Here is a 23731-nt window from a genome sequence, read left to right as displayed (position 1 = left end):
CCTTAGTGTGTCACCCTGAGTGGGATGGGTACGCCCAGATGTGAGTCCTGTGCACACTGTGTCACTGGAACCAAGCTATACCTGGCTGATGAGCCCTAATGAGGGGGAAGCTGATCCTGGGTTTCTTGTGTTCTGGTTCAGGGAGGTCCTGGCCTGGCAGCTCCGGCTGGATTGTTCCCAATGGAGCAGGGTCAAGACTAATTTTCATCTGGTTGGGTCCAAACTGAGGTGGCATGATGTGAATAATAACAAAGGACTGGGATGTGGCCCGAGTAATTACCAGTGGCTGAGATTAATTTGAGCATTCCATCCATCACTTTTTGTATACTTAACCTCGAGTCCAGTGGCACAGCGAGCACGGAAACCAAATCTGTGCATAGCCATCACACTTAGGACAACATTGAGAGAAATAAAAAAAGTTGTGTGCTGAATGCTTGAAATAAACTCATCTAAAGGCAACTAATTTGGGCCATATTCCAGTCCATCGTTTGTTCACCCACTCTGCCACTACAGAGACCAACCACATGCAAATCACTAGTGGTCAACTCCCATAGGGATAGCCCACAGTGAACTTTGGGTAAGGTCCCTTCTGTATGGGAAGACAAGTGTTTCAGATGTTTTGGTCTGGACTGTTCCTTTTGAAGGATGGCCAAGACTGGTTTGGTCTCTGAGAAAATAATGGAATGGGGCACCTGTAGCAGTAGTATGTTTACTACTTCATCAGGGCTAAGTACGTTCTATACCACAGCTCATTCGACTCTGACTACCGGAACATCGTGTCTGGGCTATCTGGGCATTATCAGATACCACTTGCGAATAATCACTGGTTGCAGTATGGCTTTATCTTAAGTCTCGGATGCATGGTCTCTTGTTGTATGAGACCTAGGATACCATTGGATAAACGTACCTATGGATCATTGATACTTAGACCTGATGAAGTTCAAGCAACCAATTTGAACGAAACGCGTTGGCTGGATGATGCTCTATTGTAATTAAATAAAATTGATGACACTATTGGAGATTTTTCTGGACTCTCTCATTTGAGGGTAGTAAACATACTACTGCTACAGGTGCACTATTCCATTATTTTATCATTCTTGTTCAGCATCTGCAATTGCACCTAACAAAGGCGGGTGCAGGAATTGTTGTGCACCAATCTCTTTAACAAGGAGGTAACGGGAGAATCAAAGTGCAGCGTTCTCATTCCGCCATTGGTATTGTTTATGTATTGACTGCCTTGGTCTCTGTAATGTAAAAGTGAGCATAACAACAATAGGATGGAATTCAGTCCAGACTAATTACCAGTGGCTGAGAGCAATTCAAGAGTTCCATCCAAAATGTACTCGACGTCAAGAAAGAGCTGCTGTCTCCTGTGTTGGAGTAGCACTCCCAGTCCACAATCAAAGTACACCTTGGCCTACTACCCACCCACGCACAACAGAAACCAGAGCTCAGACAAGAAACATCATCATCCAAAAAAGGACAACAGCAGAAAAAGAGGGGTAAAAACACCAAACGTAGGCACATTAAGGAGCCAAAATCATCAAGGCAATGGTGCCAACAAAAGGTAAAAATAGACAGCCCTTTGAGTGGTCAAATAATCGTAGTTATTGCCTTCGACCCCAGTTGGCAATCCTAGGCTGGTTTATTGCAAACCTTTTAAGGCAGGTATGAATAGGTAGTGTTATTCCTCATGCTCGCTATGCTAATGTTGTCATTCTCTGAAAAAGTTATATTTTAAGTAGGCCTTTTTTCGACCTTAAACCGTATCCACAGGCTGCAAACAACTCTCTGCAGCTGGTAAATTTATCTTCCAACTATCTAGCCAGCTCTAAGGTAAAGTGGCAGTAGAGATTCTTTTAGAGCAACGAATCGAGCCATCCTTAGGCACCCCCTTACCAAGAGAATACAAGAACTTTGTCTAAAGACACTTAGAAGAGAAAAAAATCCCAAATTACAACCCTCAGCAATTCTAGATGAAAATAAGTGAGATAAAAAAATGCGCAACCATGGTTACTTCCTTGTCCAGCAACTAGATTATATTATTCGCAAACAAAATAAGTTGACCATAAAGACAGGCGTGGGTAAAATCTACTTTCATGGCGAAAATTTATATAGAAGCCATTTTGAATATTATAAAATAAAAAAGTATACTGTACAACAAACTTTATATAAAACATATAACAACAGTTGTGAATTTCAGTATAAAGTGCACTCTTGTAAATTAGCATCAATCAATACCTGTGCCTTATGACTGAAACAGATGGTATTCTCCAAACAACATATGTATATCTTTAACCCAATAGATCCAGTGCTCAGCGCCTAAGTGCATTCGTATTACAGGAGTGCAAAATTTGCTTCAGTTGCTTTTGTGTAATCAGGTGAAACTAGACGAAATGCAAATCCATCATTTACTGCTATATTTGAGCTTGAAGTGCAGGCTTGCGTCAATTATTGACTGAAGTGCGCATTTTGCGCAAAAAAAGCATGAAAAAGGACAAGTATCCCAAGCATCATCCATTTGTGTTCTTGCTGTTTATGAGCACTCACTGTAAAATCTTGCCACAAACAGCATGCAATAGCGCAAAGTGGGTAATGACGTAATTTTGGAAAACTTACCAAACAAGAATAATGTGATATTCCCCCAAATAGATGAATGATGTTCAGACCTAATTCTCATGTGGCTCCTATAATATCTTATACACCCGAGAACAATGACTTGCAAAGTGGAAACCCAGGACTGGAACATAGTGCCCTCACTGTCATCAAGTAGTCATCTTGTCATTTAAAAATAGAGAAGTACAGGTAGCACAGGTTCGAATCAGAAGGTACCGGGTAGGACTGCGATACGCTGGTCGTGATGAGGCCTTCTTTTCTCACTCCCTCAGCAGCATAGATCAGTAAGCAGCAGCCTATGCTGCCCCTTTCTTCACTGCAATGGACACCAGTAGGTGGAAGGGATAGTCTTTCCCTAGGGGATGCTGTACCGACTCCCTTTGAAGGACAAGCACACAACGCATACCACCATTTATAAGGCATGGGAATATCAAGTTCTCCAGCTTCATGTCGCTGGCTGTCATCAGCTGCTCAAAGGGTTATGAGCCACCAAAGGAAGAGCGAGCCCATCTTCATACCTGGAACTGGGAGACAGCGGAGGATTGGGTCACCAGATTATCTCTCATCACCTTGAATTCCTGCATGGATCAAATCCCAGTAGGTGCAATCTATAGGACCCACTGCAGATTCCAGACCTGGGCAGATCTAAGGATCAAGACACTCTTGCTATAATTTTGCTCAGTGGTAGAATCATTGCCCCTTCTGCTTGCACTACATCGCACCGTGGAAAGGCCCATTTCGCTGTGGGTCAATATCTTAGGAACCACGAGGTCAATCCAATCCAATCTTCAGTGGGTGGAATTAAAGGAAACACCCCCTCTTTCAAGACCAGATTCAAGTGGCCTTAGATGATCTGAAAAACCTTAAGATTTCAGATCACATCAGAGCAATGAAAACCGCTTGACAGTATAAAAGGGCTTGGAATCAAGAGGCGACCGCCTCTGTGGAGTCCGACGAATCCCCGGTTGAAGTTTGAGAAACTCAATGATGTATTTGGGTCAGAACTCTGATGACCATTTGGTGCCCTATGGCAGAATGTTCAGAAAATTGGACTTGACCTTGATAGAGAGAACACGATTATGACCCAAGATGCTGATCTCCATTAACTCAGAATATAATCTTGGGCACTGCAGACAAGGGACGGCCCATTGAGCTTCAGGTTCCTGATATAGAGAAACATGAGGGTGTCCCACTGTGCAATACACCGATGAGGTTCAAACCTACAGTCGCTATTGGTTACTGGTGCCTCACACCCTGTCGCTTTACTTAGGTTATCCAATGACAGCTGGATACTCTCGTTAACCAATAACTTGTCTGGTTTTCTATTTCACTTTGTACTGAATATTCTGAGGACAGGAAAGGTATTTATGCAAGCTTCATGGAAATGCAGAAATAACTACAATGCAGCCCTTCATTATTTAAGTCGGCATTGCACTCCTGGTACAGTTTTAGTTTTCTTTTTGTACTGGGGTCTGTGTTTACACAAAGTACATGTCCAGTGCCTTGAAGTACTGTACTTAAGCAGCACATGACCTTAAACAAAAACTTGAAATAGACTTTAGAAGTGATTGGGCACAGAGATGGGGCCTGATAGAGTCTGGAGGGAGCCCTTGTGCCGTCCAAGTCAGCAGAGGCCATTTAAGGCAGTGCCTGTTCTACCCTAGACTCTTAAACCCCCCTTAATACTCCTGAGGCCACGCCTCCCTGCAGTGAATGAAAGGCCTGAACCTGAGTCAGAAACCGCAGTGCAGGCTTTGAGAGTAGGGATTAGACCTCTGATAAACAATTCAATACAAGGATTGAAAGTAAAGGAAATGCACTCAAACAAGAGTGGAGGCCGCCAGAGGAAACCACCATCCATGCTCTTAAGGAGCGGCTTTGTGAAAAGCATTGGCGCCAAAACAGTCCCCCTAGCAGGCTGTCGCGGTGTGGATTTAGAGATGAAGAAGGCCCTGTGAACACCTCTGGAGACCTTTAGGTGCACTGCAGAATGGAGACACTGAGCCCCAGAGAGTGGTGGACATTCAGAAAAGCAAACTGAGTCACAGAATCCTGGTCAACTCTCTGATGGCTTTCCTGGACAAGGCCTGGGCTCCAAAGTGTTCACGCCCACTTCCTGTTGCACTTGTAGAAATGACCAGAGCATTTAACTTAGTTTCAAGTCTGTTTTCCCCCATTTTCCATATTTGAAAATGGACCTGTGTTGTATTTTAAAGTAAGCATATCCTATAACTCTTCACCTGTGCCATGTGAAAGCAGAGGCATCCAAATGGACTCTACTTACGTAATCAATACTGTGAGCCACATTTGACGATGAGCTTCACAAGGCATCCACTCCCTCATTTTCAGTGTTTACATTATCTTCCCATATATGTTCTTGCATTTGTATGATCTTGAGGTTACTGCTTGCTTTGAGCATAATCTAAAGCTCTTGTACTTTGCCTTGCAATTACTAAATCTGTTGGTCTGATTGTACTGCCTATTACAAATACCTTATATAGCACTATCTCACGTGTAAATAATACTGTTTATTTCTACAGTTTTACTTTTTCATATTGCATGCCGTCTCAAAAAGCATCTCTTACATTCCTAAAACCCTGCATGAAACACTGACCTTTGCTTTATGCTTCTGATTGTTGACTCTCCTTTTTTCAAGCAATCAGGATTTATAAAGCGCGGCAAATCTCCTGTGTGGGTCTCCAATGTGTCTCTCGGTTTCTTCCACCTGCTACATGCCTCCTCTCTCTGCGCCCAACCTATTCCACGACACATGCATGTGCTAACAACAGCTCATTTCAAAGATCCCAACATCTCCTTCTTTGAAAGTCACACCCCTGCTACCCAACAACACCTTCTTTCCCCTGTCTTAGCCCCACCTACCACCTGCATGAACTCACACACCGCTCTTCCCACTTATGATCACGCCTAACCTTTTAATTTAATCTGCCACAAAGAAAGTGGAGTTAATGAATAGAATGGTCACCTTGAGTGTACAAAACCAGTCCCAATAAGTAACATCCCACACTAACGCTAACTTTGGGTTCTGGATCAGTGTGGGACTCGCGTAAAGTGCTTCAACGCCTTGCCGTGGGTAGTAAGCACTAAATAAATGCAAATACAATACTATACAAAAGGAGAAGCAAACACTACACAACATTTACATTGCCAGCGCCTCCCCTCTTGTTATTGAATTTGACCAAGGGCCTTAGGAGAAGCACCATGGCAGGAAGCTGTTCTATCAATTGGCACAGTTAAGCTCTGCCTATCAGGAACAAATACAAGTCTGAGACAGGTATGGGTGCCATTTCAAAATATAACCCCAGTTATACTGAATCATTTCTACTGAAGATGTGTGATCACCTATATATTATTTTACTGTAATTTCCAGTGATAGCAGTCCGTCTTCTAATAAAGCAAAACTCCTCTAATATAAGGAAACAAAATCCCAAGGGTTGGGCACAATATCTGTGCTTAGTCCTTGTTTGCCTCAGCATCCATTGTCAAATGTTATGAGGAGAATGCTTTTAATAGATGGACACCATACTCATCGACTGGCAACCCACAACTGCTCTGTCGGTAGTCCAAGCATTCCACGTCATACACATTCCATCCAATGGGTTTCACTCTACATGGAGCACATGTATTCACACATATTACTTCATTATTTCATAACTTCCCTAGTAGTGCTCACCGCCTATCACCGCACTTTTGATACCAATTGATGTTCAATTTAATGAAAACCGAGACTAAAATAAATATATATATCAACACATGCATACTCCACAGACACCGTATTCGAACATTTTCCCAGCCAACTCTTTCGTGTTACATGTCCCACTGATGGAATCTCAGAACCTGCAGGACATCACAATTGAAGGAGAGAAGTAATGGTGGTGTCATGAAACAACACAGCACTCTTAAATCTTGCCCATTTAACCATTTCTTTACGCCATCTAGCAATTTGAAGACCATGCGCCGATTTCTAGTCATCATCAGGGATTTATAGAGCACTACTCACCTGTGGGGATCTCAAGGCACTGAGGGGAGGGTGGGGCAGGGTTACGAGCAGCTCCGTGGTCATTCGAAGAGCCAGGTCTTGAGGTCCTTTGTGAACAAGTGCAGTGTCGGGCTTTGCATGTTGCTGAGGGGGAGTTCGTTCCAGGTCTTGGCCGTGATGTTAGAGAAGGATCTGCCACCCATTCTGGCCCAGTGGATGCGGGTGACCGTGGCTAGGGCTAGGTCGGCGGAGTGGTGGTTTCTCTTGGGAGCGTGGAAGGAGATTCTTTCATTGAGGTATTGGGGTCTGGTGTTATGGAGGGCTTTGTAGGCGTGAGTGAGCAGTTTGAAGGTTATTCTTTTTTCGCCGGGAAGCCAGTGAAGGTCGCGGAGGTGCTGGGTGATGTGGTCATGTTGTGGGATGCTGAGGACGAGTCTGGCTGCAGCATTCTGGATGGCCTGGAGTTTGGGAAGGAGTGTTTTTTTGATTCCGGCATAGAGTGCGTTTCCATACTCCAGTCTGCTGGTGATGAGTGCGTGGGTGACAGTCTTCCTGGAATCGGGGGGATCGATTTGAAGGTCTTACGGAGTATGCAGAGGGTGTTGAAGCATGTGGAGGACACGGCGTTGATCTGGCGGTTCATGGTGAGTGATGAGTTGAGTATGATGCTGAGGTTGCAGGCATGGTCCGCAGGGGTGGGTGGGTGGGCGGGGGGCCACCAGGTGTTGTCCCATGCGGAGGGGGTGGACCTGAGGATGAGGACTTCAGTTTTCTCCAAGTTGAGCTTCAGGCAGCTGCTACTCATCCAAGATATGACATTCTTCATTCCTTCTGGGAAACTGTGACTGGTGATGTTGGGTTCCTTGGTGAGAGAGAGGATGAGCTGGGTATGATACTATGTTGAGTCCGTGTTTTCTGACGATGGTTGTGAGGGGGGCCATGTATACATTGAAAAGCGGGGCCTGAGGAAGGATCCTTGGGGTACTCTGCATCTGATCTCTCTGGGTTCTGAAAGGAAGAGCGGGAGTCTTATTCTTTGTGGTCTGCCTAAGAGAAAAGGTCGAATCCAGTCTAAGGCAGTGCCCTGGATATTGGAGTCATGGAGTCTGGTGGCTAGTGTGCGGTGGGAGATGGTGTCGAAGGCTGCTGAGGGGTCTAGTTATGTTATGTTATGTTAACCGGATTTATTACGCGCACAGATGCCCCAGCAAAGGGGCGTCCTGGCTAGTAGCATGAGGGCTGCAGTGTGGCCTTGATTGAGGAGGTTGCAGATGTTGTCAGTGGTGGAAGATGTGCGGAGGGCAGGGGTCAGTTGGTGCTCCGGAGTGGGGTTTTTTAATAGTCCTTGCGTTGTCTTCTATGGTGACAGGGGTCCAGGTGAGGAGTGTCGGCTAGGTGAGGAGTGTCGGCTGGGTGGGGTCACTGGTGGAGAGTCGGTGCCATGGTCTTGGTTGTTGAAGTTGTTGTAGAGCGTCCTGATCTTGTGGTGGAAGAAGGAGCTGAGTTTGTTCCAGAGGTCTTGGGAGTGAGGGACTACAGTAGTTTCGCTGTGGGGTCTGGTGAATTATTCTATGATGGCGAAGAGTTCATTGGAGTTGTGGGAGTTGGAGAGGATTCTGTCCTGGATGAAGTTTCTCTTAGTTGATTTGATGAGTTGGTGGTGTGCCATGGTGGGGGCCTTGTAGGTTGTGCGTGCTTCTCGGGATTTTCTGTTTCTCAATGCTTTCTCCAGTCATTGGACGAGCGCTTGAATTCTCGGAGGTCTGTGGTGAACCAGGTGGTTTTTGCCCTGTGTCCTCTGGTGGAGTTCTGGAGGGAGGCGAGAGTTTGCGATCCATTGGTGGCGGTTGTATGCATAGTCAATACTCGTTTTGACAAAATAAAACCTAATTTAGTGAATCTAGTAGTAGTTTTCTTATTTTTAGGGCAAAGGTATCCCCCCAGGAGGCAGACTAAGAGTGTACAAGAAATATCCTGCAAGGTTATTCCATTAACATTTTCTATTACTTCCTTCCAGAATCCTGCTAATGAAGGGCAGGACCGTACCATGTGGAACATTCCTGTCCCCAAATCCCCACATCTAGTGCATTTTGCAGCCGCACTCGCATAGAATTTGTTAATCCTGCCAGGCTTAAGATAAGCTGCATGCAGGATACAGAAATTAATTAATTTGAACCTAGCATTTCTAGAAACAGCTGATATATGTGTTCCAATCCTATCCCAGTCCAAATCACTAATTTGGAGCTCTAAGCATCTCTCCCATTTTATTTTCAACTGAGCAAGAGAAAGAATATTTGCACGAATAGCACGGTGTAGATATGAGACCGCTCTTACATATTCTGTTGTTGTTCAGAGCTGTTGACACACCTGATGTGTGGTAGGTTTAGCATCTCCATTTCTCCAATAATTCCTTATTGTTGCAACCAATGCCCGGTGTGCTAAAAATTGTACTCTAGGTATATTAACTTCTTCAGTCAAGTCATCAAACCTAGGCAATACTCCATCCCGATATAGGTCCCTAGCACGGTTAACCCCAAAGGTAGTCCATCTTTCAATCCCTGCTAATGCTCCTACCTGGGCCACAAATTTCTTCCATTTTAATGGCATATCAGGCAAATAGGTTACTTGGACCTGGGTTTTCTGTAGGGAACGTCGCTAGCACTGCTATATCACTACTTGCTCCCGTGAGGCAATAACACCCTCTCCAGTGTTCGACACTAAACCCACTTATTTAACCATTGCAGTTGAGCCGCCCGATAATAAGACTCAAGATCAGGAGCAGCCAATCCTCCCTCCATTACAGGGTGCTGTAGTTTTGTCAGTGCTACTCTACGCCTACCTGCTCCCCAAAACTAATTTCAGAAGTAGCGATTCCAATTACCTAAATAGTTAAAGAGGTAACACCAATGGCAATGTATTAAAGAAATAGAGCAATCTTGGTAGCATCTTAGCTACCATTATTCTGCCAGCCACAGAAAATGGTGAGCTCATCCAAAACTTATTTCTAGTTCTAGGTGTTCTAACTGCTGCTGAAATATTCCCATCTAATAAATCTTTCTGTCTATGATATATTTTTACACCTAAATATTTAATGCAGGTAGGGCTCCAATTGAGCCTATGTAAATTTAGGGGCTGCGTGACATCTTAGCAAAGTGGAAACAAGTGAGATTATTGCCAATTATTACATAGCCCAGATACTATACTGAAGCAGTTTAAAAAGTCGATGCAACCAGGCAAATCCATCCCAACAATTCGGAGAAAGAGCAGCATATCATCAGCATATAATGCTGCAAAATGGATTTGCCCACGGACCTACTTCCCATTGAAAAAATTCTCAGTGCGGGCACAACTGGCCAGAGGCTCCACTGAGATATCAAATAATAAGGGAGATATTGGACACCCCTGTCTAGTCCCGCGTCCCACATCATAGGGTTCAGATACCACCTGTGCCTTAGGAACTTAGGAACTTAGGAACTGTACAGAGAAGTTTGACCCAAATACATTTTGTACCCAAACCCATTTGATCCTTTACAGAATATAAGAACTTCCAGCTTAAACTGTCAAAGGCCTTCTCAATGTCTATTGACATGACAGCTGCCCTCCTCTTATCCACAAAATCATCATTCAAGAGAGAGATGAGCCTTTGAATATTATATGTTCAATTACGCCCAGGCATAAAGCCCTCTTAATCAGTATGAATTAAAAAGGGCATAATTGGTTTCCATTGAAGAGAAACCAGGTTTCCAAAGAGGAATGACCAGCGCCTCACATCAGCAGGTGCCCTATCTTCCAAGATGTCCAAAATATTTCATGTATGTAGCAAAGAACTCTACGGGTAAGCCACATGCTCCAGGAACCTCACCACGCGCCATATTTATTTATGGCAACTCAAATTTATTGTATAGTTATACCCCTCCCCCCAAATCATTTGCATCCTCACCTAAGAGGACTCGCAGTTGGCTTATTGATAAAGAATCCTCAATAACCTGAGGTGGTGCTCTAGGCGCTGGAGCATAGAGATAAGTGTAATATTCACAAAAGCGATTATTAATAGCAGCTTGATTATATAATGCTTCACCTACAGCAGAGTCAAGCTCAAGAATCAAAGATTCTGGTGCTTTTGGATTAATAAGCCACTTCAAAAAGGATCCTGCTTTCTCACGCTTAGCATGAGTACGAGTCAAATATTCCTTATAATCAAAAAACATAACTTTTCAACTTGTGCTGCCAGTATATATTTGCCTCAAGCAGGGGAAATTTAAGAGCAGGATTACCTGGCCTGCATTGTTCAAGGCTTCTAAATACCCTTTCCTGAGTTTTCACATCACCAAACAAAGTTCTACGCACCCCAACCACCTCTGCGATGCGTCAACCCCTGATCGCTGTCTTAAAAGCATCCCATTCAATCAAAGAGGATGTAGCTGTTCCAGCATTTTCATTAAAGTAAGGATTTGTTCTTGTTAGAGATGTCAGACAAAGAAAGGAATCTGCCAGCTCTGAAAGTTTCACCAGACATGCCCTTTACAATACTGATTAGACGCACTCATCTGTACTTATCGGTCTTCGTTATATTGAAAAGGTTATTATAAATCTATAATTTCCCTGAAGAAACAATCTTATTAGAGCAGTGTGCTGACATGGGTTCTCAACCAGAATGAAAAAAGGTCGCAGGAGGTCAGCCATGATAACTGTATTGGCTGCTCTCACTTGATCCTCCCTGGCTCCAGCAGAGAGAGATGGAAGACGAGGTAGGAGTCACCGGAGTGACAGGAAAGAGGTGGAGGCGTGACGAGGCAGACATAGAGTGAGGAGAGAGTGAGGAGGAAGCAGAGAGATGGAACACCAGAGTGAAGAGACAGCAGAGTTAGGTGGAAGCAGAGGGTGGAGGAAACAGAGCGAAGAGTCAATAGCGTGAGAAGGAAACAAAAAAATGAGTCATCAGAGTGAAGTAGCAGCAGAGTGAGGAGTCAGTAGTGCTGGAATCCTGTAGTGCATTGATACTCAAAGTATGGCCCGGGGGCCGCTTGCGGCCCTCTTGATCTTTAAATGCGGCCCCTTTAGAGAACAACAGCTCCAGCTGCTATTTATTTGCTATCCCTAATATTTAGAAAAATATGTTAAATATATGGAAAGCATTTATTAACCTGCAAATAAATGCTCGCTCGTTTATTTAACATGTTTTTGGACCTCCTTATTCAATCCCTGACCCACCCAGATCGCCTACCACAACCCTGCTGGCATCAGTGCGGCCCTCGGTCACACAACCCCTGGGCAAATGTGTGAGAGTACCCCTGCTGTAGTGGGAGTAGGCAGCTGATTTGGGAGTCAGGAGAGTTAGGGGTCAGCAGGCCAAAGAATCACCAGAGTGTAGGGCCAGCAGACTGAGGAAGAAGCAGACTGAGGAGACACCATTGTGAGGAGGCAGTGGTCTGAGGAAGAAGCAGATGAAGGAGTTACCAGGTTGATGAAGCAGAAGATTGAGGAAGAAGCAAAGCGAGGTGTTATCAGAGTAAGAAGGAAGAGAAAGCGGAGTGAGGAAAAGGCAGAGTGAGGAGGCATCAGTGTGTGAATGAAGAACAGCGGGGAGGAAACAGTGATTGTCCTGTAAAGGATCCTACACACTTAGGGCCTGATTAGGAGTTTGGTGGTCCAGTAGACCCCCAAACTCATGGTGGAAGACCCTGGACCGCTAGCCTGGCGCTCCACCCCCCGTATTGCGAATACAGCAGTGGGACTGCCACAGGACTGCCGCAACCACCCGGGGTCATGGATCCTGCGATGGTGGCATGGGTGTCAGAGGCCCTAATATGTTGGCGGTGCTGTTGTGGCACCGCTGAGCATGTTAGGAGTTTCCTCACCACCACTGTGTGGCGGTGAAGACACAAAGGGTGCCCTGCAGGGCCCCCTGTTTCCTCAGGGCCATGGGGTGCCTGCATGGGGGCACATTTCGTGCCCCACCTGTTTGCAGTCACCCCCTTTCCTGCACGGCATGAACTTCACAGTTCATGCCGTGCAGGAATGGGCTTTGGCATTCCCATTGCTGGGCCTTTATAATAGGCACCACTGTGGGAACGTCAAAGGACTGCCGCCAAACCACAAGATAACTTGCAATCTGGTGGGCGGCCGGCGGTCGAGTTTGGCAGTCTTGGAGTAGGGCGCTGGAGTGGTAGCTCCAAGATCTCCAAACTTGTAATCAGGTATTTAGTCTTTTTATGTATAGCTATAGATTTTGAATTTTGTACTGCTATATTTAACCATATCAATAGTATTTTTAGTTACTATTACTCTGTGGAACTTTTCTAACAAATAAATACATCTTAACGCTGTCACATCATATGTGCTTCTCTCCTTCTGCATGTCTGGCAGTCTCAACGATCTGAAAAAGGTAATGGCTCCTTCATCTACCCAGGCTATAAACCCAGGAACATCGCTTCTTATTGCTAATCATATAAATTCAAACCATTTGGCATTCCGAAAATTGCTGAACATATGGAAATTCAAATCTTAACTTTCTCTGAAACTCATCAGAAATGCACTTAGCACCAGAACATCCAAACCAAAATTAAATATTAATAGATATCTCTTAACCAATCACGCATGTTAGAAACAGTCAATCAATTTGATTTGCATAGAATAGGCCAAACATAACGAACAGAACTGACTCAGAAACAAGCTACCATAAGGTGCATGTCATTATGGGTAATTCATGTTGCATAAAGTTGATTTTGTCAAATTGAAGGTGGAGGAGATTGAGGTGGTGTCTTGAGGTTGGTACATAAAATGGGATTTGTTTGGGTCAGTGCCCCAAATTCTTTTCCGCCCCAAGTTCTCTGGGTCAAATGTTACCCATATGCATATCACAACACCACCTTGGCTACCTATAGTTTAAAAAATTAACCATAATTACATGCATCAATTCCGCAATAAGTGTAAAAATCTATATAACATCTTGGATTAAATCAAAGCCACGTGGACATAGTAGCCCAGAGGAAGGGTTGCAAGATTCTGAAAAACTGTGGCCTGAAAGAAAGTTTAAACTTACCTTATGATGATCCCTGAAATCCTCAAATCAACCTATGTGTTATCTCCTCAGACTGCAACTTTGCTGGCGTCCCGCAGAACATGCCCTGTGGAATTGCAACACAACAGCAATTTAGTATACCAGCTAAACAAAGTACATAAAGTTCATGTAGACACATTAAGCATGACATTACTAAGTGTTACCATTGTTAATATCCATGTCCCAGTTTTGATTTTTGGTAAATGTATACTTTCTAGAGTAATGCACCTGGATATTAATATCATCTTCAACACATTGCCAGCCAACAATGCAAAGCGCTCTAACTCTGGGGTTATAGAGTGTATGGTGCCACCTGGAAGGAGCAGAGATCTCATAGATAATCGGAGGGATCTTGTATGTATGTATGTATGTATGTATGTATACTTGTAGAGCGCACTGTTACCTCGTTACGTGGTGTCCTGGCGCTGTATACCGCTGGGGAACCCGTCCTGGCTTTCCCTGTGAGAGGGCACCCCAAGGTGAAGCCAGGCATCCCCGGCGTTGCTGGGGCCGTTGTGGAGATTAAGCAAGCTATTGCCCAGAGTTGCAGAGTGGGACCCATGGTTAGCGTAGGCACCTAAGCGAGAATTATCGAGTCCGCGGACCCTGCCGCGTCGGGAATTGAACTCTGGTCCCGGGCCAACCTCTGCTTCAGGGTCTGCTGCTTCTAACCGGTGAGCCACACTTCTCCGTAACTTGACGGTAGTCATTAAAATTTGCACCACTGTAAGGCAGTAGACACTCTCCTAGATGTGACACTACATTTCTGTTTGCTACCTGGAGTGAACCTCCTTCTACAAATGCATGGCAAAGTATCCAGTATGATGGCATTACATGGATACTGACCTTATGAATAGACACGCTTGCCCATTCCTAAGCACGCACTCAACAAACACACCTAAGAGAGCGGGAAGATATAATTACATATGTGCACATAACTTATCATAAACATATAAATAACAATAAATTGCTAGAAACTTTCCGCGTGAAACATACAGTTAACAAAACAATCACCAGTACTGACCACAAAGATGTAAATGAAAAAAACACGAGTTATTGTACGAAAGAACCCAGGGACCCCCAATGATGGACATACCTCCATCCAGCCTCACTTATTCCCTCCTTATTACGTGTGGACGGCTGAAGAAATAATAAAGCTCTAAACACTCAGCCTTAGAATCCCTGGTCAGTAATTTCAGGAGCAGATATAATTGCTAGACCCTTAATGAGGCAAATCCACAAGTCATGGACAGTAACGCAAACTCATCAGACGTGCCCTGAATAGACCTCCGGTACAAATGCACCATCAGGTTAACATGTAGCACATGCATGTATGTACGTACGCACACACAAAAGTGTGAATTGGTAAAGAATTCTAAAAAATTACTACTCTCACATCCAACAATCCTCTATATACACTCAAAGTCACATCATACCACATTGCATGCAACACAACCAATGTGAAAGAAGAAGTAACCCAGTTGCCGCCAATCAGCACAATTGTGGAATATGAGGCAGGATGAAAGAGGGAATAAGCGGGATGTACGTAAAGAAATATTTGCAATGCTAGGAAGGCCAGTAGAACAGTGACATCCGGTGTATATGGAAGACTAGTCTGATCAATAGCATACCAGTCCTGATAATAAGTTCTGACGGAACTTGTTTCAGTCTTATAAAAGCACTTTAATATCTCACATTATAGGCTAGAAAAACAGTTGCTTTTTTCTTGATAACTTCTACTCTGGACTACTGTAATAGCTTTTACACTGGTTCCTCAAAACAATCCCTGCAGAAACTCCAAGTGGTGCAACACTCTGTTGCCAGGCTGGTATTTAAACTCCCTCGCCGCTTCTCTGCATCAGCAGCCTTGAAAGTACGACACTGCCTGCCAGTGCATAAAAAGGGTCCTTTAATAATTCTCTTATTCATTTTCAGAGTCTTTAAAGGACTAGGGCCAAAATATTTAACTTCTAGAGTCAACCACTATAGGACTTTATGGCCGCTTAGGTCCTCGCAAGCTAACGTGCTCAAGCCACCCACGTGCAGACTTAAAACTCGAGGTGGTAAATCCTTTACCTTCCTGGGTACAAGAGCCTGGATCCTACTCCCTAAGGAGTTGATAATCATTGAATCTAAAAGGCAGCTCCAGTCAAGATCTGGCTTTTTAACATCCCTGATGATCTGTGCTATTCACTCTTTCTCTGATTAATTTCTTCTCCAAGGATTGCCAAAAACTAATTAAGTTTACACAGCCATACTCATTGCCACTTAGCACCAGGATGCTTCTTTGGGAGCTGCAGCGCGCTCTATAAGTACAATATTCAATTCAATAAAAAAATCCAGGAGGGCAATTTCTTACAGCTTATGAGTGTAGACCATGGAAACAATTGCAATGTAAGCCTGCTAGAAAATGCAGTTAAAACCATCAGACACACACAGGTCAACCTGGAAATTTGAGCTGGCCTCCCTAAACTAACAAGCATTTTCAATGCAATAGGTCTCACATTTACGAGAGTTTGAGCTATTGGCATTGCAAATGACAATGCCTTTTATTAATGTGTTGTTTTTAAAACAGATAAATAAAAGTTATTGTCATTTACAATGCTAATAGCTTAAACTCTTGAAAATGTGAGGCCTATTGCATTGCAAATGAGTTCGGTGCCCCTGCTATAAAAGCAATAGGATACAGCATGGCTGGCCTGCAACAGCAGGCAGGACAAAGCTATTTGAGAAAATAGTGCTTGGAGGCCGTAATTAAAGTCTACTGAGTAACAACACACGTAACAGGGGTGTCCTCATGGGAGGTTACACAATGAGACCAGGCGGTACTAAGGAGAGACTACTAAGCATATTGACCAATGAAAAGCCACAGTTTACAGTGGACAATGACACAAGCCAATTAAAAATATGGGCCGCAAAGCTTCAAATCCATACCTGAATGCAGCATGCCTCGCAGAGCAGCGCATGCGCTGCCCAGACTGGACCTAAAAAAGAAGACAGCCTGAGCCTTGCAGAAGATGTGGTAGAAGAGGTGATGAAATATAGCTCTACAGAAAGTGAGAGAGCACCGCTGTAACTGTTTTATCTCATCCCACACAATGGACTCTTCCAGAGTCATGGTCAGATACATCGTGGGCAGTACAATATAACAAGCATTGTCAAAGCCTGTGTGCTTGTGCGCAACCAATTGAGATGCGCGCATTGATTCATGCAGAAAGAGCAACGCCTACAGTCATTTCACTGATCAACAGGCAGGCATCCATGCATCCAGACAGTCAGACACTGATGCCTACAATTCAACAAACGTATGCTTGTCTATAGATATTTCCAAAAACAAAAGCTATCTCAAAAAAGGTTATGTGCCTTATTTCATATGGCATTCAATGCATTTCTACAGTGTGTCCAGCAGATTAAAATATTTTGAATATCTGAGAGAGAAAGAAAACAGGGAGGCAGTGAGAAAGAAAAATACCAAAAGAATGAGTGAGGATATGGGTATAGGGAGAGAGAGTGCGTTTGTACATGTGATGAGTGGGAGATAGAGGCTAAGAGAGGGAGGGAGAAAGAGAGACAGAGACATAAAGCGGGAGTATTGTCACAAAAGTGAAGGACCCCTGATCTCCTGCGGACAGTATCAGGCAATCCTGCATCCTTACATAGTCCTGCTCCTGCCTTCACCGCAGAGCCTCTGCATAGACTCCTTTCCACTATTAGCTACTGCCTGGGTGTATTTTCTGTAATAATCATAATATATGGGATTACGCACGGTTAGGAGCGTGTAACAAAGAGGATTAGCCTCAGGTTGGGGATTGGCTTCAGGTTAACGGATTACATTTGTGTTAGATTGCAGTAAGCCTGTTAAGGCATCCGGGGTCCCGCTTCCCTTCAAACCGTGGGAACGCTCCTCTATCTCTGCTTTTTGAATGATAAAGCCTGGGATGGGACTTTGAGCAGCCCTAAGCCTTTCTCTTTCACAAGAAGTGCCCTCATGCTGTCGAAGGCTTCTCTGTGTGTTTTACTTATTATAAGCCGCAAAAAAGTTACTATAATTAACAATTTATTATTACTCAATTTAACATTGCAATTGTATACCAACTTTACGTGGCAAAAACATACATGCCCATTTTCACAGCTTATTTATATCAATCATTCAGTGATAGTACTAGTAGCAGTTGCAATAGTAATACTAGTAATAATACTATTATTAATAATAATAATAATAATGACAATAAGAGTAAAGTAGTAGTAGCATTAGGCAGTAGTAGAAAACCAATAAAAATACATGTTATTGCTATTGTAATGATAATAATAACAACAGCAATAACAAAAACAACAAAAGCAACAATAATAATAATAATAATAATAATGATGTTATTAGACACAATTCTGATAACAGGTATGGACAAGGTCCATTTGCTTCACAATAGCATTCATCTCAAACACCTGCAATGGAAGGTGCCATTACATGTAGGCTAATGACACACAGTCAAATGTAAGTTTAAACTAGCCTTTTCTAAGAAGTCATGATGAAGTAATTAGTATGACTATTTGACTTTTTCTTCTTAACTTTATAACTATAGACGTAATTAAACTACTATAGTTACACTTCAAGCTAATTATTAAATTCTTCATTTGCCTCGTTGGAAACGAGTCCTGAAGGGACTTTAGACTTCCTCACCCGCTTCTCACTTCTGAAGGTGGGCACGGCTTAACCACAGGTAGGTAACCACTTATGAAAGTCATTAAATTGCGATTTCTTCAGTTAGTTAAATCAAAAGGCTTCTCATCAGAAGAGTGAGGAGAGCAGAGATAGCAGTGATACAGCTCAATACTTTCAAAATGAAATATGATAACTCAGATATAGACACCTTAAACTCTGAAAAAAAAAGTGCAAGTACTAGCAAGAGAGTTAAATAATAGTGGGCCAGAATATCACCACCTAACAATTGGTGACAAAAATATTACCAAAAGGAATATTAGGTCACAAATATCAATTTTACATACTTTGTATTTAAAATAAAAAATATCAACAATAAAAATAAAGGTGACCACACTATCATCAAGAATAGGTAAGTATATTGAATTTTAACTTAGGACATTATATAAAAATATAACAAGAATAACTTTGATAAAATAAATATACTTTAAAATAATTGCCCAAAAACTTTTAAAAAAAACAAAAAATATAATTTAAACATAATATAAAACACTCCTAACACATGTAAATTACAAACACTAGACTTTATTTTAACAAGATGTGTACAATTACATAAAAAAATAACATACAAAAAATAGATAATAAAAATTCACATTAAACTAGCTTTAAAAATTAAAACAAACTATGTATATTAAACCTTTTTTTTAAAAAGATACAAAATTAGACTTTGATTGTTCAGGTTCACTACCCCCACACCAATCTTACCAACAGCAGGGAAAGTGTTAGGCTTTGTAGAGGTCATATTTACTATTCCAATGTCAAAGTAAGCTATAGTAGGCAAAATGTTGAACTTTTGAGAAGTTAGGTTTACTATTACATCTCCGTACAACAGTAGGTAAAGTGTTGGAGTGTGAAGGGGTTAGATTTGGTATTCACAATTCAAACTGTGCAAAAGTATGGCAAGTGTTGGATTTTAGGGAGGTCAAAACTATTATTCCCACTCCAACGTAAACAACAGTAAGTAAAATGTTAAACTTTAGAAAGCTCAGATTTAACCTTCCCTATCCTAAATTAGTAAAAAATAAATTACTCTTATATAAAATAAACAAACATAAAATATGTTTCCAAAAACATATCAACAATTTTAACTTTATATAATTCATATAAATTAAAAACATGTCATTAACATAGAAAATTATTCATAAAAATATTCAAAATAAAACCAGTTAAAAACATTAAAACATTCTTTTAGAATATTTCATAACTAATTACTTTAAAATTCAACATCCACAAAAACAAATTAAACTAATAATAAAACAAATAATAATACACATTATTTAATGTAAATAATCATCACAAAATTATCACACAAAAAATGATATATATAATATGCACATTTTTTAAAACAATTAAATAATGCAATTACTTGTCTAATTAACCATTTAAGCAAAAAAAGTCCACATTTGGTAAAATAATCAACTTATTTCCATAATTATCTAATTAACAAATAATAACACTTTTATAATTATAATCAATTAATAATACATATTTAAAAAAGAAACTTCCCACCCTATTCACCTACATATTTAACAAACACCCAACAAATTTAAATAAAACAAAATAAACATAAAATATATTTTCAAAGAAAAAACATTCCAATAAATAACTAAACATACTCAACATTTAAATAATAAGACTTATAATGAAAATGTAAAAATCTGAACGAAATAGTTAAAAAAACAATATTATGTACAACAATATTTAAAAATATATATATAGAAGACTAGAACATTGGTGTGATATTCTTACCTTTTATATTTCTTCCCACAATATTTTTGGCATCAAAATATTTTGACACAATATTTGTGTCTCACAATATTTTTGAAACAATATTTTAGTGGAATACTTTAGTACATTTAAAGGACAGTGGTAAATTTAAAGCTCTTATATTGACTAGTGATGTAGCACTAATGTCTTTAAAAGAGAAGGATGAAAAGCAGGAGGTAATTACATTTTGCTTTTTTCTGGGTGGGGTCATGTTTGCGGATGCTGGTACAACTGGCCATTAAACTACTGCAGAGACAGGATGTCACAAACTCATTGAATGAAGACCCACAGTTAGAGCTTATGTAAATGCAGGGAGGAAAGAGGCTTTCTGTCAGTCTTTGCCTCTAATAGCTTTTCTAAAGAAATTAGGGGCATATTACCAACGTTAAGCGATATTTATCGCTAACGATGCTTAGCAACGAATTTTTTAACGCTAAGCATCGGCAGAAATTATCGCAGATAAACCTTGCTATTATCAAGGTTTATCGCAAATGCGATAAAAAACGGCCGCAATGCATGAATATCGCTGAAAAGTCAGCGATATTCATGCATTACCGAGCTAATGCTCTTAGCCATGTTATCCACCTCCCATTGGATAACATGGCTAAGAACTGCTCAGGGCAGGTGTTAGTTTTTGGAGATATTCGCGCTTAGCGCGAATATCTCCAAAAGTTGGTAATAGGAGATAGCGATGTTAGCGACTGTGTCCAGTCGCTAACATCTTGGCACGCCCACTTTGCATGTCATTAGTGATAAATATCACTGACATGCAAAGTGGGGCCCAAGATGGTCGCTATCTCCTACTAGCTGTCGCTAACTGGTGTTAGCGACAGCTAGGTAATAGGGAGATCATTTTATCTCCGCTTTCTTGGCTTTTAAAGCCAAAAAAGCGGAGATAAACCCCCTTGATAATATGCCCCTAAGTTTGATACAATCATTCCCCTCATTCGTTGAAAAGTGGCCCAAAAGCCCATTTACTCCTCACACACTTATAACTAACTTGTCCCAGTAACTTGCTTTTCCCATCCTGACACTTCTTACGCATTCTACTTTCACTGCACCTAGCCTGCCCCATTTCTACATCCTTTCTATCAGCCTCTTACCCATTATCCATTCTACAAAAAGGGCCTTATTATGAGTTTTGCAGTCCTCCTGTCAGCCCAGCACTACCTCGCCGACAGGAGGACCTCCAAGCTCATAGTGAGCCCACCCACTGGATTACAAGTGTAAGCCATGGTGGGCAGGCACTACTGCAGCAGTGTTATGGAAGTGGTCTGTTAGGTTCATAGGATAGCCTTAACAGCAGACCGCCACTGTGACGATGCCTGCAGCACATTCCTGCACGGTGTAGTATGCATACCACACCATGCAGCAACGAGAGTGCAATTCTAGGGGGGCAGAACATGTGCCCCCCTGCATGCATCCCCAGGCCCAGAAGCGGGCCCCCTTACTTCCATGTCCACCACACTTTTCATGGAGGTCTCACCGCCATAAAAACTTGCAATATGCTCAGCGGTGCCACTGTGGCACTGCCAGCATTTTACTGTCAATTTCCAGACTGCCGGCGAAGGGGGATCCTTGATCTCGGCAGAGACTGTGGTCTTGTGGCGATCTGACCGCCACACTCATAATACAGCGAGTAGACCGCCAGTGTGGCGGGGTCGTACCGCCACCACGATTACGGCAGTCCTGTCGACTGCCGTTCTCGTAAAATGCCCTTAATCTCTTTCACTGGTCCTCCTCATCTTTTCTTTGCCACATTTATGTCATGTCATTGTCACATTTGATTTTGTCCATGTAATCATGTAGGAAACGCCACTATTTCTGTTTGTTTTCTAGTCTAACACTAATTAGAGCTTTTGATGTCTCTTAAGGACAACATCCTCACCACAGGAACAAAACAATGAAATGAAATCAATCATTAAAATTATCCTTTTGTACCTTTTCACTTAGCCCCTCTCCCCACATGTTGGTCCCTTGTTGCTGGCCTAGTTCTCTCCTGTTAACAGGACTCTCAAACATGGGCTTCTAATTCTGGGCCTGACTTTCTGGTCCCAGGGGGACCATCTCTTAGCTAACAGCCCCTCATGACCCTTTACTTGGCTTTGTCAACAACGTCTTAGCAGCATTAGATGAGGCAGTTGTGTACTTTGTGCATTTCTTGCTTCTCCACGCATTGCGTCCCCATCTTTCCTCGTGCCCTCTCCACATGTCGTCCTCTGCGTCTAAGTGACGTGGGACGGCGGGGCGCCGCGAGCCGAGCTGTCACCACGTTTCATCAGCCACAGCCCGATATCATTAGGGCAAAAATGGAAATACAAATATTTTCCTCTCCACGAACTGCGGCCCAATTTTCTGCCATCACTCTTAATCTGAAATATATTAAAACTGAGGCACGAGGGTGGGCGAAGGCGGGGCCTGGTGGAGACAGCAAGGGATGATAAATACAGGCGGGGAGGGGGAGAAACACAGGGAAAGAAAGCACGAGGTAGAGGAGGGTAAAGGGAGTGAGAGAGGATAGATGGAGAAAGATATGTTGTGAGGAAGGGAGATCCGTAGTAGGAGTACAGGAAAACAAGAGTGATTTTATTCATTTAGAATACAAGAGTTTTCTTTTAGAAAGGGAGTGAAAATGGAGGAAAGAAAAAGTAAAAAGGACCTCTATGTGAGACTCGGGGCAGATTTACAAGCCCCTTGCGCCGCCGGTGCATCACGTTACGTGCACACCGGGGGCGCAGCCTGCTAAGTGATATTTATAAGAACAGGTAAAGTCACCCTGCTTGACAACCTGTGATTGTAAATATCGCCCCTGTTCACGCAACACTTTGCGTGTCAGGGGCGTGACATGGGTGTTCCCACGCAACACCCATGTGCACTGATGCATTTCCAGATTTACAAGAAATCGTAAATTTGGAAAAGCGTCAGAATGCTACTCCACCCTAGGGGTGGCGTAGCTAGGTGCAATGAGGAGAATTTTTTTCCTTTCTCCTCGTTTTTTTCCTCTTTCAATGCGTTCTGCATTCTACAGCACACATTGGAAGAGGAAATCATCTCAATTGATTGTTTTTGTGCAGGAAGGTGCCCCTTCCTGCACAAAAACAATCTCCCCACGACGCAGGCATCCTTGCACCATGGTGCAAGGGTGCATGCGCCGGCGTATGGCAGCAGTTTGTGCACCAGCGCGGGGGGGAGCACAAAGATGCAACACATTTTTGTAAATATGTCGCAACCCTGTGTTTCGAGACTAACGCATCGCGGCGCAGCAAAAAGATCTGCCCCAATGACTGTGGGACTGTTACCTATACTTTTTGAAAAAAGGGGACCCCTACCTGACATATATGCTTGCTGTGCACAGGGAATAGTAGAATATTGTGTAAGAAGGCCAATAGCAAGCTTCTTTTTAATCAAGCAACAGCTAAGTGCAAATACGTAGTAACCACAATAGGTTACATTCATAAAATTATGAATATACACATTACTTTAGAAAAATATATTTATTTTATATCTTTTTTTATGTATAGAAGATTGTTTGTTCAATCATTTCGGATATTACGTTTGAGACACAATCAAAAAA

At 42.4% G+C, this 23731-nt stretch overlaps 1 protein-coding gene across 1 annotated transcript in view; it reads right to left on the bottom strand.

The window, feature by feature from the left end:
- CHRM2 (cholinergic receptor muscarinic 2) overlaps positions 1–23731 on the bottom strand; it is a 645462-nt gene that overhangs the window by 338555 nt on the left and 283176 nt on the right. The window contains exon 2 of the mRNA XM_078671791.1: positions 13656–13740. The gene's annotated coding sequence lies outside the window, so the exon portion shown is untranslated. The remainder of the gene's footprint in view (positions 1–13655; positions 13741–23731) is intronic.

Source organism: Lissotriton helveticus, chromosome 1_1 (assembly GCF_964261635.1).
Source record: "Lissotriton helveticus chromosome 1_1, aLisHel1.1, whole genome shotgun sequence".
Lineage (NCBI taxonomy): Eukaryota > Metazoa > Chordata > Amphibia > Caudata > Salamandridae > Lissotriton > Lissotriton helveticus.
This window is presented reverse-complemented; position numbering and strand designations above follow the sequence as displayed.